This window comes from Cavia porcellus, unplaced genomic scaffold (assembly GCF_034190915.1).
Source record: "Cavia porcellus strain 051 isolate PalLab524CR breed Dunkin Hartley unplaced genomic scaffold, mCavPor4.1 scaffold_2, whole genome shotgun sequence".
NCBI classification, from domain to species: domain Eukaryota; kingdom Metazoa; phylum Chordata; class Mammalia; order Rodentia; family Caviidae; genus Cavia; species Cavia porcellus.
Window position 1 is genome coordinate 5231280 of NW_026947485.1, and position 15044 is coordinate 5246323.

General features: G+C 46.1%; 2 long non-coding RNA genes across 2 annotated transcripts; one reads left to right on the plus strand and one right to left on the minus strand.

Annotated features, from left to right (window-relative positions):
* Positions 1 to 1751: 1751 nt before the first annotated feature.
* On the minus strand, positions 1752 to 3495 carry LOC134473371 (uncharacterized). The gene is made up of 2 exons (XR_010043625.1): positions 3326 to 3495; positions 1752 to 2083 (listed from the first exon to the last, which is right to left on the minus strand). It is a non-coding gene; the product is annotated as an uncharacterized LOC134473371 (long non-coding RNA).
* On the plus strand, positions 3378 to 5734 carry LOC106027689 (uncharacterized). The gene is made up of 2 exons (XR_010043622.1): positions 3378 to 3511; positions 4074 to 5734. It is a non-coding gene; the product is annotated as an uncharacterized LOC106027689 (long non-coding RNA).
* Positions 5735 to 15044: the final 9310 nt, after the last annotated feature.

The following is a 15044-nucleotide window of genomic DNA, read 5'->3' on the forward strand; positions in this document are numbered from 1 at the left end:
GCAGGGAAAGGCTGCTCAGACGGTGGCAGCCGGGAAGCAGCGAGAAGGGGGGGCCAGAGACAGAGTGCAACTCTAGGTGGGCTAATCCACTCATGGGTGTAGCTTTCCTGAGACCCAGTCACCTTCCTAATTGAGATGGGGGGGGGGGAACAGTTAAGATCTAGTCATTGTTTGTACTAAACAATGACTATTAGGTATCTACTAACAGCATACTTTTCTGAACCTCGCTTAAATTACATGGCTATCGTTTGCATCTGGATGACCCCCCAGAGCCTCATGCAGTCATGGGGCAGGCTTCCAGAGTTTGTGCTGCTGGGATTAAGGGTGTGAGTGCTACACTCACCTAGGGTGGAGAGTCTGCGTTCAGTGTAAGGGAGGAAAAGAGGCTTCTTCTCTCTCTCTGTGCTCCTGTTTCTGTTGCTGTCATCTGCTGCCATGAACTGTTGCCCCTGTGCCATGCCACCCTGCGCTGGAGCCGGCTGACTATGGAATGAAACCTCCACAAACAATGAACTAAATAAACCTTTCCTTTTTAACTTTGGGTATTGGGTATTTTGTCTCAGCAATGAGAGAGCAGTACTTAAAACATACACGAATGTGATAAAAAGGCTGATTTGTTAATTTATTTGTTTGTTTGTTTTGAGTTTGGAAAAATTTGCTGCACCAAGAAATCATCTGACATTTGCAAATCTTTTTTGCAAAGGTATTTTTGGCTCCTTAAACTGCTGGCCTGCTGACTATTCCAGCTTGTAAAGGTGTAGCTTGCACCTACAGCTTTGCGAAGCTTTTCCAGCTGAAGCGCTCCAGGGCCCTTTCCTAGACTTCTTTCTGTGTCACTCACATTCTTCATCTGGGCTTTGTTATCATCTCAATGGCTTCATGCCCCTCTTGTGTGCGGAAGCCTTTTAAGTAGAGAGCTCAGGCTGGCCCTGACATCCGCTCTGGCAGTGACCCTCACGTAGACAGCAGCACCCACAGCCCAGGGCACCTCATTCTCCATCTCCAGTGTGAAAGTGGGGTCTCCTCCCTGCGCACCTGGGCCCCCGGGGCTCAGAGTGGCTCCAGCATCTACCCAGCTCTGACATGAGACAGCAGGTGCTCATCCTAGATACTTTTCTTTTCCTTATATTTCACTTCTGATCTAGTTTTGTGTCAGTGTAACTCAAACATCTCCACAGCTCACATGCTCCCTGGACCTCCTACATCAACCGCATCTGGCACCAGGCTGTGATTCTTCAGCCAGAAAATCTAATAAAATCAGTGTTCTCCTCAAAACTTTTTCTAGTAAAGGGAAGAACAAACATCTGCCCATGTTCCTAGAATAAAATTTAAAATCTCGTATATCACCTACAGAATGATTGTTCCCTAAATCTCACCCTTCATCTTAGTACTTTTTTTCTAAATGTCAGCTTCCCAACCATGCCTGCTTTCTTTACATCTTGAATACATTGTAGAATATCCAACCTCAGGACCTTTGCACAGGCTGTTCCCACAGCTCAGAGTTCTCTTTCACCCCTTCATCCTCACACCATGGCTTAAATATCAGTGACTCTTGGAAAATTTGCTCAAAGCCAGGTTTAGATGACAGTCTTCTATCTTGTACTTTCCTTGCTCCAAGCCTTAGGTTACAGTTGAATAATTGGCTGATTATTTGTATACTGCATACTATTTATTGCTTTTCTTAGCCCTCAGGATGGGTTGTATCTGTGTCACCCCAGCTACCACAGTATTGGACGCCATGGGTATTATCATTTTCCAGGATATTAAGCATCTAAGATGTTGCCTCTGTAGAGAATTTGCTTTGCTGTATTACAAGGTTGATTCTAGCATTCATTTTCCACCTCCTGAGTTAATGGACACCCTTAGTCCTATCCTTACTCTCTAGGAGGGTGACAAATGGCCAGATGTCCCCAGGCAGGGCTGCAGCCGTGAGATGGACTTGGAAGGTAGGCTTAGGGGGATTCATGGTCTTCAGGGTGCTGCTGGATAGGGGCCGGTGGTCCCGTCTCCCTCTGAGTTCTTTCTGGCTCCAACACTGCTTTTCTTCTGATCCCAGTGATGTCTGCCGGCCACTGTCCATTCCCTGATAAAAAACAACCAGGTCATGGTTATTACGTTCAAAGAGCTCAGATTGCAGTTATATAAAAAAGTAAAAATGAAGCCTCTGACGGAAACAGCTTCGTGGCCCAAAGAAACTAAACCCTAAACCTGGGAGGCAGTGAGAGAGAGCACCTCCTGGGAGAGGGCAGCGGCCGGGACCCTGAGGGACCCTGCTGGAGGACGAGGAGGGGCAGGGGCCAGGACCTGGAGCTCCTTAGGGTCGCCCTGGAAACCTCTGCACCAAGCTGGCTGGCTCAGGACTTATCTTATAGGCGCTAACAATCAGGAGCCAGGCAGGGTTCAAATTCGGATTTGAATGTGAATACGCAGACTGTGGTGCTGGTGCTTTGACCCTGGACTGAGAGAATGAATGACCTCAGCACGGAAGACACAGACAAAGCCTTTTCCCTCACTTCCTGTTAGCCGCTTATGACAGGTCCTGCAGGGGCATCTCTGAACATGCTGCATACAGGGTGTGGGGACAGGGGTCTGAGGTCATGGGCACAGGACCTCAACACTCTGGATGCAGGGAACCGGGGGCAGCTGTACAGTGCCCAAGACCAAAGGGAGCACTGGAAACGAACAGGTATTTCAGGAGTCACCAGGCTGCAGAATCTTGGGGAAAAAATGATCAGGAAACAGGTGCATGGACCCGTTTTCTTGGGTGAAAGAAAAATTGTCCATTCCAGGACTTTGGCTCCAGTATAGAAGAGGCTGTTAACAAATTAGGGACTAAAGGACAAATTGCTTCTGCTTTCCTTGCCTTGAACACCCCCAACATCTTGGTTTTATATTTTTATTGATTTGTTACTTTTTTTCAGATGTCTGTCTTTCTGTCTGTCTGAGAAAGGAAAGAAAGTAGTAGCTGAAGAGACTAAGGAATATATTTCACATATAAATCGGGGTATTTTTAGAGCCAGCAGATGTTTTTCCAGTAACTCTGCTGTTCGATTCTGGTTTCTGTCTTCGTTGCTGTCCTGATGATTGAACCCAGGGCCTTTGCACTGAGCTGTGACCTCCACTCTTCCTTGTTATTTTTCACTCAGAGGCGGGGTTCACTGGTTCTCGAGTACCCGGGTATATTCTGGGTACTCCGAGGGGGAGGAGGCAGCATGGCCCCTCCTTTTGACAAGGCATTTCCCATATTTCTTAGGGCAGCATTAACTACTCAGACCCTGCTCCCCTCTACACCCCTCAAACCCTCTCCTCACCCCTGGTTGCTCACAGGAAGGAAGTTGTTCTCTGCCGGGCTGAGAGCCAAGACTTCTGCTTCCGCTCTGCGCGTGGCTTCTGCTCCGGATTGAGTAAGGTCCAGCAGCAATCCTGCAGACGCCCCCTTTGGTCCACCGAGGGTGGCAATGCCCTGGAAACTCCAGGCTTGAGGGCAGGGCTGGGACATGACTAAAAAGAGGTAGGACCCAGAAATCCACTCTGGCACGACTCAGGAATGTCCCCGAGATGGCTCAGGGCTGAGTTATTGAGCAGCCGTGACTCAGCCAGTTTCTGCAGCTGTCTGTCTGTGTGTCTGTCTGGGGCGTGTTCCAGGGTGTCAGGGAGAGGGTCAGCCTGGTCTCTGCTGCAGAAGAGGAAAATGAATCTGGTATTCGGAATTCCAGCTCTGAAACAGCAGGGGGCTGGACCCGACTTGAGCTCTGGTCAGCAATGCAAAGCTAAGAGGAGCACGAGTCAGCTGCCTGCCTGCAGCAACCTTGCCAGTGCAGTGGAGCCTGCAGGCACGATGGCTCAGTCGGGGACTTTTGTGCTCTTCCCTGTCTGGATTCTTTAGTAAAGTACCTCGATGTTTACATTTGAAAAATGAGGGAGACTCTTGGCAAAGATGTGACTAGAGACACTCATTTGTTACAGAATAAATACTAAAGGGAGACGGTGGCAGAAGATGGAGACCGGGGTCTTTTTTATAATGGGAATCGGGCAACAAAGTCCAAGTGTGAGTGCCCTGCTTAATTTCACAGGTGAGCAGCTGCACGGCTATCGGAATCCCTGTGCAGGAATCCGTGTGCTGATCGATCGGAGCCGCAGGACCAGAGTGCAGCTGTCTCTGGTGAGAACCTGCTGCCAGTGCCTGGTGTGTTCCTTCTTCCAGCAGATTCCTGTCCTGGAATCCAGAGAACAGCTTCTGACCTCAAAGCTGAGCACAAGCTCCAGCAAGACACCACTGTCCCTAAGTGAGAGGCCTGCTGTCTCCCCAGGCAGAGCATTCTGGCTCAGCCTGAGATGAGATGAAGAACCACAATTGACCCAGAGATCTCTTAGCCCAATGCCAGCCAACTGGTGTCACCCACACCAGCACCCTGGGTTTCTCCTGCATCACAGCAGAGCTGATGGGGAGCCAGGTCCCAGCCCTGCTGTCCACATCCAGCTTGGGGGGCCCGGTCTGCAGCTGGGACCTGTGAGCTGGCGGGACTGCAGTACAGGGTAGGGGTTTCTTGTGATGGTGTCTATGGCCCCTTAGCGATGACAGGAGAGGAGACTGCAGGTTTCTGTGAAAATCGCTCTCTTGCTTTGGGCTGGGGTGATTCTGAATTGTAACGAGCTTTCAATGCTGGCTGCAGGACCCTCTGGGGGTGCACTGAGAGCACCCTGGTCTGCATTTCCCCCACTCTTCTTCCACACCCCAAGTGTCCTCAGGGTCCCTAATACAGCAGGTGGCCTCGGCCTGGAGTCCACTGCTGCTGACCAGACTAAGACAAAGAGAGGAGAATAGCTGTGCTGCCCGAGGTGGAAAACAGATGGCTCGGTGGCCCCCGGGATCCTTAGCAAAGAGAGGAGGAGAAGGGGTGCAGGACAAAGCTGAAGGGCAGGCCCAAGAAGCCAGCTGTTCGCTGGGCCTGGTGGTGCACAGCTGTAACCCCAGCACTCTGGGAGGCTGAGACAGGAAGCCAGAGCAAGCGAGTTAGCAACTCACCAAGATCCTGTCTCAAAATACAAAATAGAAAAGGCTGGGAATGGGGGCTCCATGTGAAGGAAAAGCCTGGGGTTCCATCCCCAGTACAAAAAACAAAAACAAAAACAGCAACAACACAATAGCATCCGGAAGCCTGAAACACGGGGTTTAAACACCATTGAATTTTGACTCTGACAGAAGTCTGACTCTGCTCCTTGGTCCCTGGGGAAACTTGGCAAGGGCTTTTTACTCTGGAAGCCACTGTTTCCCGTCTCCGAGGTGCTGACCCGTAGAAATGCTTCACGTGGGGAACGCAGTTTGGTATTTAAACATGTTTCTTGCAGCGTGCCTTGGAGACGTGATTCCCAACTTGAGGTGATTTTGTTTCCGAAGACACTTTTGCCCATGTCGGAATTGTGCTGTGTCAGCAGCACAACGATGGCAAGACTGCTACCCAGAGAAGGCTGCCCAGTGACCTGCGTCCCCGTGAGGAGCAGGGAGGGGCTCCCCACCCAGCAGAGAGGGCTCTGCCCCAGGAAGCCAGGCATACACTGCTGGAGAGCACCAGCAATTGGGAAGCAAATATATATTTTAATATGTGGCATGATAAAATTATAGTTCATGCCCTAAAAAAACAACATGCTATAACTGGTAATAAATTATTTTGTTGAGTATTTATTGACACTGACAGTGGAGTTATAACCACATAAATCTGTTGCAAGCCTACAATTGTACCAACTCATTCACTGGTGGCCACTGTTTTATTTCGTGTGTATCTGAAGTTCCCAGGATCAGGCACCGGATGAAGATGGGGGGAGTGTAGGCAGATTGCTTTCCTGCAATTCATGTTCCTGTGGAGAACAGGGAGAATGGGAGATAGAGACAGACAGACAGACAGACAGACAGACAGACAGGTAACATACTCTAGGATGCTAACAGGATTAGTAGACAGGGAACTGCCCTCTGAAGAGTGGACACTCTGATTGAGATCTGATCTCCAGGAGTGAACGGTGTTTGGGTCTGGAGCAGAACTGATCCAGAAAGTTTAAAAGAAAAAATAGCAGGAATGGGAAGAGAGGAAGAAATCTCAGTCCATGTGCCAGCCCTGAAGCACAAGGGCGGTCCCCTCGAATCTGGACCCCTGCTCTGTCTGATGAGAGGAAGATGCTCCTCCCAGTCTGTTCCTCAAGGCTGTTCCCATGTCTACATTCCGGATTTTGTGTCTACCCCTCGGATCACTGTGGGAATGACACTTGGTAATGTGTGTCACACGGCAATTGTTCTGTCTTTTAGGGCTGGGGTTTAGCTCAGTGGCACAGCACTGGCCAGGCGCGCGCGCACACACACAAAGTTGTATCTTTTATATTGTGAGCACTTAACAGATACTTTTAATTCAATAAAAGATTGATAGGAAGGGCATATAGATAGAGAGGGAGTTACCGATACACCCCTGTGCGCGGTGAAGCCTGTGTCGCATGACACACAGCACACACTGCTGGGGTTCAGGGGGAGGAAAGGCGGCCTAAAGTGTCTGTAGGGTCCCTGCTGTGCTATGGGTGCCAGAACACTGAGCTCCCGTACGGCATTACACAATGAGTGTTTTACTGATCTGTTCACATTAATTCCCCGGGTGGATGAAGAATGAATAACTGATTAGGTGTGACAAGGAAGTGAGGTGACACAAGGGAGGACAGGGGTGCCTGGACTGGCGGCCAGCAAGGCCAGGATCCCTCTGGGTCCCCGCTGTATATGCACTGGGTTTCCCCAACTTCTCCAGCCACGCTGAGCCTGGGTTTCTATCAGCGAGTGAGTAGAGGAGGTCACAGGATCTCAAGGCTCGTTTCTAAGTCTCGGACTCTATGAACCCATCATTTAGGAACACAAGGTGGTTGGACCAGATTTTGTTTAATCAACTAGAAACACTTTAGTAGATAACACTGATTTCCTTCCAGAAGAAAACTAAAGAAACTTTTTAGACTGGGGACAATGTATGCTTGCAATTTGTATAATACTATATTAATTACCAAACCATAATGGTATAAACTGTTTTCTTTAATAGTAATGTTTAACTTATAGTTTACAGAAAGAAATAAAGAAAGCCAGGCTTTCACAATAAGTAGTTTAAACAGGCGAGCCAGTCACAAAAGGGAACTATAAATACCTCCGGTGGAGAAAGACGAGGCAGACCATACCCCGTGGAGGGGCCTTACATTACCCAGGCTCGTTCCTGATACTGGAAATGGACTCATATGGAATGCTGAATTCAAATGCATGGATCCAAAATTGGCTCACCAATATTTCTAGGTCATACTTAGAGATGCCTCTCCAATCCTGTTACTAATTCCTGAGTTAGAGTGATTTATAGGTACTATTTCATCACACCCAGGAATGAATGGAAGGCGAGGGAGGAACGCCCTGGCTTTGTTCACACCATTTAACTCAATAAAGAACACAAGTCTAATGGTTTATGGAAAGTCACATACAAGTAAGATAAGGGCAGAGTCAGGATCCACTTAGAATCCATTAAAGTGTCGTTGAAGTCACAGATCCACTTCACATGGAAAGGTAATTACACGGCCTGCGATAGAGGGAAATATCCTCACAAGAGGGTGTCTCCGTTTGAGGTCCTCAGGCTACTGACTGCGTGGAAATCTATCCGTAAACATCGTAAGTGCATTCGTTCCTGTTAACACTAAGCTCATTTGCTGAGTGGACGGGCAAGTGCGTCATGTGTGACTTAAACAGGAAGAATTGTGTGGAAGGAGCCAAAGTGCTCCTTCTAGTCATAGAATGAAACCACTTTCTCAAATACGTTATACGATGGCTAGCAAATAACATCCTCCTGCGAAATGTACTTCAAATTAGGAAGACTCCACATGAAGCTGAGAACACCCCACTTAGAAAGGGCTTTGGGGTCTTGCTGAGAAGTTCTGTGGCTCTGGGAGTAAAGGCAGGTGTCGGTGAGGCAGGCTGGGCCCCTCCCTACCATGCACAGTGAATCTCGCTGGACAGTGGTCCAGTGTCTCATCAGTAGTGACCTCTTACAGCAGGCAGAGTCCAGTAGGCCAGGTCTATTGGGAGCAGTTGTATGCACATTGCATTTTTCTTAGGGAATAAATGTCTGAGTGCAAAACAAATTTTACCACTATTAAGGTGAAATAGAGGAACAGTAACTCCAAACAAATCACAGCAGAGGTGGAGAGGATGGAAGGGGAAGGCTGTGTTCAGAATGTGATGGCTCCTTTGAGCTTACATGTTTCCCAAGCTTAGGTTAAAATGGAGTTCAGGGGATTTGTAAAGAGCATCAGTTTGCAACAACAAGGTGTGCAGAGTGAGACCACTCAGGAGCCTGAAACACTGCCGGAAGTCGGAGAGCACAGGCAACGCAGGGCTGTGACAGCAGGCTGGGGAAATCCTTGGCTGGAGAGCAGCAGGAGAAGGCAGCCTGGAGGAGGGAGGTGTGTGTGCTGCTAGCAGCCTCAGGAAGCGCCGGGCTGGAAGCCCCAGTGGCCACGGTGGGAGGCGTGACCACCCGGCTCCCCACAGCTGAACTCGGAATCCTGCTCTCCAGCTCTGCTGTCAAGTCACCTGCCTTAGAGAGCAGCTGTGGTGCAGATGTGGCCACCCTGCCTAAAACCGTCTACATTCTGACATTTCAGGGAGACAAATGCTTGCCAGGCTAGCCCTCTGACCACAGCCCAGAACAGGTCCGACAACCACACAACAGAGAAACTCACAATCATGAATGTGTAGAACCCACCGGAGAGTGGCAGGAAGTCTAATCTCCCGTGAAAAAGGCAAAGTAAACAAATAATTCACAAAAGAGGAGAAAACATGCAAAACGTAGGAGTCCTTGGGTCTTTTAAAGAATGCCACTGTGGAAATCAGTGTGGAGATTCCTCAGAAAACTAGGATTGGAGGTCCCATTCACCCCAGCTATGCCCCTTCTGGGTGTTTTCCCAGAGAACTGAAAACATCACACCACAGTGATATATGTGCACCCGTGTTTACAGAGCACAACTTGCAATAACTAAATCTTGAAACCAACCCAAATGCCCATCAATCAAAGAATGAGTTAAAAAAGACGTGTGATTTTTATACACTAGAGTACTACTCAGAAAGAAAGATAAACTTGACGCTTTTATAGGTAAATGGATGCACCTAGAGATCATACTACTCGTAAATCAGGCTTGCATGAGTAAACATCGTGCTGTCTCCCTCGTCTAAGTAATTGAAAGAGTAAATAAGATCCAAAAAGTACAATGGATATTGTGAAATGTAAGAGGGAAGAAACCTCTCAAAAGGAAAGAACGACTGGTTGAGGGCAAGGAGAAAAACAGGAAGGAAATCTATTTATGTATATTCACAAGCTAGCTAAGGTAACTGGTCATTCTATCAGTTCATTGAAAGGAACAGGCAGGACTTCTACTGTTTGATCAATTTAGCATACCTGTGTTTGGTGATCTGAGCAACTATTTTGAAAATAACAATATGCAATATAACAACCATTGTTAATTTTCTATCGTCTTGTTTTAAAATTCTGTATTATTTTTATTGTTTTTAAATTGTCTTTAAAATTAAAAAAATTCCAAAAATACACGGTATCCTTTAACACAAGAACAGGAGTCTATGAAAAAAGACAGGCACAGACAGCGACTGCCGGAGGGGGAAGTTGCCAGTCTCACATGCAAAGGGCTAAGGGAGCGCTCAGTAGGGGTTGGGAAAAACAGACAAATATCACAGCACTGCAAAGTTTCAGTCCCTCCAAGACAAGGAGGAATTTTAAAAAGAGAGAGGAAACTGGTTAACCACAGAAGCATGATAACCATACTGATATCAGAGTTCTAAACCTCAGAATCGGCCCCCAGGAGAGAAGCTGCAGTGTCTTCAAAGTGGACCTGAACAGGACAGCTGCTGTGACCCCATCAAGTCAAGGGACTCTACATGGCCCCCCACACAGCCTCTCTCAGGAAGCTCTGTAAGTGTGTGTCACAGAAGAACAGGAGGTGAGCAGGCAGGCAGACCAAGCAGACAGACATGGAAGAGGGAGACAGAGAATTCGGCCCTTGAGAATCCCGGGGAACACGCCCCGGGGCTTTGTAGAGTAACCAGCACAGATTGCTGAAGGCAAATGGGTTAGAAAGGCAAGTTATTTCAGCAGGTAGAAAAAAATCAGGCAGGAGGACATACAATAGATTCACAACAACAGCAACAACCAACACGCAACACAGATTACAAAGGAGAAAGAACACCTTGAAATTTAAAGCAAATTGTGATTTACTAACACTAGGTGGAAAAGAACTCTATCACGGTGTACCGCCCTGGTTTCATGTCAGGGTCATTTAGGTTGACCTGAATTTTTTTTTTTTTTAAATCTGTTTGCATTTCAGTTTTATAAGCTAAGCTATAGACGAAGACCAGAATAGGTACCTTTGATCACAGAACACAGTAAAATATAGCCAGCCTTCACAGCACAGAGAAAACGGGCATGAGAGGAGAGCGAGGGAGTGTGAGAAGGGGAAACTGTGGGTGGTCAGGGCGCAGCATCCCACAAAGCGGGCATGCAGGAGATAGCGTCTGCCGCAAGGGACTAGAGATAAAAGTGTGAGAATATAATTTACAGCAAATGAAAACCTAGCAGAAAGTAACAGTCTCGCCCCCACAGGAAAGGAGATAGTGAATCCAAGGTTGTGTGAGGTCTGCTCTTCCCCCAGCATTCCATAAACACAAAAGATGACCTTGAGTTGCAAAACCTATTGGCAGAGACCCCCACACGTGTTTAGAGAGGGTGGGAAGGCTGTGGAGGAAAGGATGACAGAAAGACAAGTATTGGCCAGAAAACCCATTTCTCATTGTAATCCTAAGGCTGCGATTTAATTTTTTGAGTGCTCTCCCTTTTAAAAATATTTTGTAATAATTGTAAATGTATATCAAATTGGCAAAGATCGGACAGAGATTTCTTGTAGCCTCAATCTAGTTTTTCCCATTGGCGATTTTGACATAACCAAGGTAATTTATCCAAACTAAGAAACTGACATAGGTCCATTATTCTTAGCTGAAATCTAGGTTTTACTTGGATTTCCTTACAATTTTCATCAATGCCCGACGTATACTCCGTGGCAGATCCAGCACACAGCTCTGCCTTTGCTGAGAAGCCTTTCTGGAGCTTTCTGGTACCTGTTGGGTTCTGTCTTTCCGTGCTCTGCTTGACTTTGACAAGCTTAAGCAGTGTCAGTGGGGTCCTGCATAATGTCTGCTGTTCTGAACTTCTCTGTTGGTTTTCTCACCAATAGAATTGATGGTGGCCTTGGAATGATTATCATAGAGGTACAGTGCCAATAACATATCAGTATGCGGTGCCAGCTAGACTCTCGGAGGACATTGCCATGGGCTCTGGGTCTTCACCTGGACTCGTGCAGGACCTTGCCATGGGGTCCAGGCCCTCAGCTGGGCTCATCAGCTCTCTAGCACATGGCCAGGTCTCCAGCACTCTTCTGCATTTGACTCTAGGTAAATACCACAAAATAATCCTATGAATTATGTGTCCTATATCAATTCCCTTCCCTTACAAGTCCTGACTGCAACAAGGCAAAAGTTTTATTGTTTTATTCCTGTAGTCATTTATTTTGACCCAACATAGATGTAGGTACAGTACACTTACTTTATTCCTTAGATTAGAACCCAATTCTATTACTTATTCTGGTGCCCAAATTACTCATTTTGGAGGCTAGTTTTTCATGTCCTTTTGCAGTGTTGCTATGCTTTGTGTTTTGGAGGACATCCTGCTGTCCTATGATAAGCCATTTGCCAAGAAAGCCCTGGTGTCAGTATTTGGGAACAGCAGTTAGATATTGTTGCAACTGTGGTGTTGTTGCTTCTAGGCCGCTGGTTGGCAAGAATTAGGTAATCTACGTCTCTGTTCTAACCTGTGTGCACACCCGACTTGAGATTCTCCTACTATCACCCATATTATAGAAGAAATATGTTAATGTGATGATATCGTAACTTAGTCTAATCATGTTCTTTTTATTGCTACCTATTGCTTTTATTTTTAAAATTCTAAAAACAATTTGTCAATCATGTTTATACTATGTGACGGTCAGATTCATCATGGGGAGTTGGTACACAGACACAACACGGCCAAATCTATTTCATCCTCTGCTTTCTTCCCTGCCATCCTATATCCCCCTAAAACTAAGTAGCTAGTATGGCTAAGATCTTTATAACTCTTCTTCATTTAACTTGTAGATATTGTCTGAAAATCAGTGAAGTTTTAGAAACTTTTGAGGCATTCAAGGAAATTGCTAATTAAAAGAAGTTTTTGGACAAACTGAATAACCCCTTGGTACACAAATTTTAAAAATCATGCTATTGACTGGCGGTTTTTCGGCATTACGAGGATGTTGTGAGATCCTCTGGCCCCCTGATATGGACTCCCATGGAACACTACAGTGAGCTCCAGGCCTTCAGATGGGTCCTTCAGATCCCCAGTGCACAAACCACTTCTTGCACTCTTCCACACCTGACTTTAGTAAAACTCTTTTATCATCCTCAAACTTAAGCAGTCATTTGCTATAGGCGTGGTGTTATATTTGTAAGAAATGAAGGAAGAAGGCTGCGTATACTCTTTGAATAACAACACTGAAGAAGAAAGGCAAGTGGGCAGAATGCTGAAACAAGCAGTGCTGATCAGGAATGCAGCCAAACGCAGTAAGTGGGAAGAAGTGACAAGTAAGAGCTGGGCACAGTGATGTGACCCTTAAAGCTTTCAATGATACAAACAATCTGGAAGTAGGGGAATAACCCTCACATTTACGGTCCACTGATTTTTGAAAAAGGGGCCAATATCAATGAAGAAAGAAATAGTTTTGTGGACTAATCTTTTTGACAGATTGTTTGACAATTGGATACCCACATTCAAAGGAATAAAGTTGAATCCCTACTTCCCAGTGTTGTAAAAATGAATCCAAGTAGTTTTTAAAAAAACGAAATATAAAAGTTAAACTAGACTTCCAGGAGAACATGGTGGATAGATAACAGCAGCTACGGAGGCTCTGTGAGATAGCCAGCTTAGAATCCAGGAATGGTGCAGTGTGGGGAGTCCTAAGCAAGGGGAGATATACCCTGCTGACCCAGGAATGAACTAAGCTGAGAGAAACCAACTGGAAATGCAATCCTGGTGCTATAACCGGAACAGATAAAATCTCGCATGGAAGCTGGAACCTGTGCCTCTGGAAATTGCGATTTGAATTTCCTGTTGCCACTGCTGGGTCCCAATCAGCACAGCAAGGAGAGAGAGCGCACGAAAGCTCTGAGAGTGGGAATCGGTGAACAGAGTTGAGAGCAGGACTGGTGGGGAGCTCTGCATCGACCTGCGGTGAGTGAGAGGAATGAGGACCCTTCCATAGACTAGGAGGCTCCAACAGAGGACATTCTGGGACCAGGCAGACTAGCCAGAACAGGGCCCTGCAGTGACTTTAGTCACATATTCACCTCTCAAGCGGGATTGGTGCAGAGCGTGTGGCATGGGTGACACCGCTGACAAGACCCAGTAGGCTAGCCCAAATCAGGTCCCAGCACCTGGCAGTGCACCCTACCAGTGGAGCCTTCACTAGGTTGACCTGGAGGGGCAGGCCCAGCAGAGGCTGCCCAGGTCTGTGTCTCCCTAGTACACTGCAGTGGGCAGGAACACCTAGCCAGTGGATTCTGTAACCAACAAAGAAAAAAACTAGGCCTCTTATATATGCTTGCATGGAAGGAACAAAAGGTATGGGAAGAGGGAGCAACAAGAAAGGATCCTCAGTCCCCAATCCTGAGAACACTAATCCAGGAAAGGTAAATGCAAAGGAGAATGAGGACTAAAAACACGCAATATCAGACAGGGCACCAATAGACATAAAGCGATATCTCCGGAGCCTCATAGACGAGTTCAAAAGTGAAGTATTTAACAAAATAAAGCAAGAAATAAGTAGAATAGTTAGAGAAATGCTAAGCACCGCCCAAGAAAAAAACAGATGGTGGAAGGGAAGAACAGAAAAAAAGGGGAGAATTGCTTGATGGAGAAAATAGAGAAAACATAGAATACATGAAGAGATTACCAGGAAACTAAAAACTCTATTGAAAGCTGGAATAACAGCCTGAAAGAAACTAAGGATAGATTATCTGAACTGGAGGACAGATTTGTAATGTGGGAGCATGAAATGAAAAACTTAAAAATAACAAGAAAACAAATAGCAATAATACAAAGGCTAGAAGATGATAAGAAGATCTATAACTTAAGAAGAATTAAGAACATAAAAGAAGAAGTAGGGACACAAACAAATGAACTACAAAAGCTATTCACAGAAATAATCCAGGAGAATTTCCCTAATTTAGCAAAAGGTAAAGATACTCAGATGTATGAGGTGTACAGGACCCCAGCCACCTACAACCCAAACAGAGCTACACCCAGGCATATAATAATCAAAATTCCAGAAATCCAATATAAGAACAGAATATTAAAAGCCGTCAGAGACAAGAAACAGATCACTTACAAGGGAACACCCATCAGAATTACAGCAGACTTCTCGGCATAAACCATCAAATCACGAAGAACATGGGGGGAAATAATTCAAGCTTTGAAAGATAATAACCTCCAGCCAAGATTGTTATATCCTGCAAAACTGTCCTTAGAAATTGATGGAAGAACAAGGTGCTTCCAGGATAAAGAGGAACTAGGGGAATTGGCAACCACCAATTCAACTCTACAGAGAATACTGCAGGATATTCTAAAAAAGAAAAATACCAAGACTCCAGAAACAGAGAGGCAACAATGAATGGAGCAGAAAGCAAAATGAAGAAGACAAACTGACAATTAATGACAGAAAAAGAGCTCAACAGAAATGAGGCAGAGAAGGCTGGATGGTAGGAACAGCTATTTTGGAGAAAACAAGACATCATAATAGCTAGTGCTGATTTAATATCATCTTGTTTTGAAGTCCCATCAAGCTTTTGTTCTTCTGTCTCCATTGGTCTTAACATGTTGTATCTTATTGGATTT